Source organism: Bison bison, unplaced genomic scaffold (assembly GCF_000754665.1).
Source record: "Bison bison bison isolate TAMUID 2011002044 unplaced genomic scaffold, Bison_UMD1.0 scf7180017864518, whole genome shotgun sequence".
Lineage (NCBI taxonomy): Eukaryota > Metazoa > Chordata > Mammalia > Artiodactyla > Bovidae > Bison > Bison bison.
Window position 1 is genome coordinate 8122476 of NW_011495071.1, and position 3158 is coordinate 8125633.

A 3158-nucleotide genomic window follows, 5' to 3' on the forward strand; every position below is an offset into this window, starting at 1 on the left:
CTTCAGTCGTGTCCAACTCTGTGCGACCCCATAGACGGCAGCCCACCAGGCTCCCCCATCCCTGGGATCTGAGGCACAATTGACCTACAATAAACTGCACATATTTAGAGTCTGTAATTTAGTATTTTAACAAGTATATACCTGTGAAGCCATCATCACAATCAAAATACTGAACACATCTATCACTCTCAATGTTGCCTTGTATATCTTTATAATCCTCCCCTCCTTCCCACCTCTTCCCCAATAGGCAACAACTAATCTGCTTCTTGTCCCCAAGAGCTTACATTTTCTAGAATTTATTTTGTGTTTTTTAATTTTTTTAATTAAAATATAGTTGATGTCCAGTATTGTTAGTCTTTAGGAAGACTACATGATTCTGACATTCGCTTACAGTAGGAAATGATCCCCACAGTGAGGCTAGTAACCATCTGTCCCCATACAATGTTATTACAATATTACTGACCATGCTCCTTATACTGTGTATGCCAACCCATGGTTTGTTTATTTTGTAAGTAAGGATTCGTATCACTCAATTCCCTTTACCCCTACCCCCACTGCCTTCCCCTCTGGCACGTGCCCGTTTGTTCTCTGTATCTTTGTCTGTTTCCATTTTGTTTTATTTTTTAGATTCCACGTGTAAATGAGACAAACAGTATTTGTCTTTCTCTGTCTGATTTATTTCATTTCGCATAATACCCTCTGCAAGTGTTAGTCACTCAGTCCTGTCCGACTCTTTGTGACCCCTGGACTATATCTCTATCCATGGAATTCTCCAGGCAAGAATACTGGAGCCATTCCCTTTTCCAGGGGACCTTTCCAACCCAGGGATTCAACCCAGGTATCCTGCATTGCAGGCAGATTCTTTACTGTCTGAGCCACCAGGGAAGCCTCTAATACCCTCTAGATCCATCCATGTTGTTGCAAATGGTAAATGTCCTTTTTTCTGATTGAGTAATAATCCATTATGTGTGTATGTGTATTTCAAGTGTTTATCCATTCACCTATCAATGGACACTCAGATTGCTTCCTTATCTTAGTTATTATAAATAATGTTGCAATGAACATTGGTGTGTATATATCATCTTGAATTAGTGTTTTTGTTTTCTTTGGGTAAATAAATACCTAGAAGTGAATTTGCTAGATCATGATGTAGTGCTGATCTTAATTTTGGGGGAAATTGCCATACTGTTTCCACAGTGGTTGCATCAATTTAAAATCCCACCAACGGTGCACAAAAGTTCCCTTGTCTTCACATCCTCGCCAACTTCTGCTGTTCGTCCTCTTTTTGATGACAGCCATTCTGGCAGGTTTGAGGTGATAATCTTATTGTGGTTTTGATTTGCATGCTTGCTTGTTATTAATTAGTTGTCAGGCATTATTAATTTTAGTTTGGGTGCTGGATTTTTTTATATTCTCATAAATATTCTTGAATTTTTTTTTTCTGGGAAGCAGTTATTTTGGAAATAGTTAAATCCTTTGGGGTCTTATTTTTTTAATTAAAATTTTTTTATATTTATTTATTTGACTGTGCGGGGTTTTAGTTGCAGCATGTATGATCTTTGAGCTTCATTGATGCATGCAGAATCTTTAGCTGTGGCATGTGGGATCTAGTTCCCTGACCAAGGATCAAACCTGGGTCCCCTGCACTGGAAGTGTGGAGTCTTAGCCATGGACCACCAGGGAAGTCTCAGTTCTTGCTTTTTAATATGCATTGCTGCTGCTGCTGCTGCTGCTGCTGCTGCTGCTGCTTGGTTGCTTCAGTCATGTCTGACTCTGAGTCACCCTACTGCCAGGCTCCTCTGTCCATGGATTCTCTAGGCAAGAGTACTAGAGTGGGTTGCCAGGCCCTCCTCCAGGGGATATTCCTGACCCAGGGATGGAACCCAGTCCCCTGCATTTTAGGCAGGTTCTTTATCACTGAGCCACCAGGGGAGCCCTTAAGACGCATTTGGTGGGGACTTATCAGCACTCTAATGATTACTCATTACTACGGCAAGACCTTTCTCAGTACTCTACTCAATGCCTCATGAATCAGGAGGTCTGCCTGGTGGGCACAGGCACTATTTCCAACCCTGTGTGAGCTCTGGGCACTGTACCCCCCTAATCCTTTTGGGTGGTTCTTTCTCTGGTCTCAAGTAGTTTCCAGGCATGCTTGGGCAAATCAATGCTCAGCCAAAGACTCAAGGGGGATCCTCTGCATATCTCTGGAGTTCTTTTTCTCTGCAGCTCTCTCCTCTCTGACACTTTGTCCTATAGTCTCCATCTGCTCGCTCTTCTCAGAATCTCAGCTCTGTTTCCTCAAGCCATGTATCTTGCTGCATTCCACTTGGGTTCCCTTCCCTGCATCAGAGCTGGAAAGCTTTCTCAAGGCAGTAAGTTGGGTGTTCATAATCACAGGGCTCATCTTGCCTTTCTACATATGGTCAAATGCTTAATAACGCAAAGGAGACATTTGAAAAATCTAGGTTTTGCAGCCATGGGCAGAAGTAGCATCTATCCACAAATCCTGTTTGTTCATTCAATAGTTATGGAGCCTCCATCTTTGGGTTTCACTGTCTTTCATCTCCTGGTGTCTTAAACTATTGCCTCATATATTGTCCATTGTTGGCTGCTTTAGGAAAGGGAGTAGATTTGCTCACCATTACTCTATCTTGGCAGGAAGTCTTGGAAGGCAGTCCTCTTCTACTGCCCTTACTGGCAAGTTCCTAATTGTGTTTGCATGCATGCGTGCTAATTCGATCAGTTGTGTCCAGCTCTGTGAGACGTTATGTACTGTCACCCACCAGGCTCCTCTGTCCATGGGATTTCCCGAGAGTGGGTTGCCATGCCCTCCTCCAGGGGGTCTTTCTGATCCAGCGATCAAACCTGACCTTTTCCATCTCCTGCATTGGCAAGTGGGTTCTTTACCACTAGCACCACCTGGGAAGCCCCAGTTGCATTTTTATAGCCTTTAATTTCTTCTCTTCCCCTACATGGTCTGGTGGTTTAGTTGCTAAATGGTATCCAACTCTTGCGACCCCATGGTCTGTAGCCTTCCAGGCTCCTCTGTCCATGGGATTCTCCAGGCAAGGATACTGGAGTGGGTTGCCATTTCCTTTTCCAGGGGATCCTCCCAAACCAGGAATCGAATCTGGGTCTCCTGCATTGCAGGCAGGTTC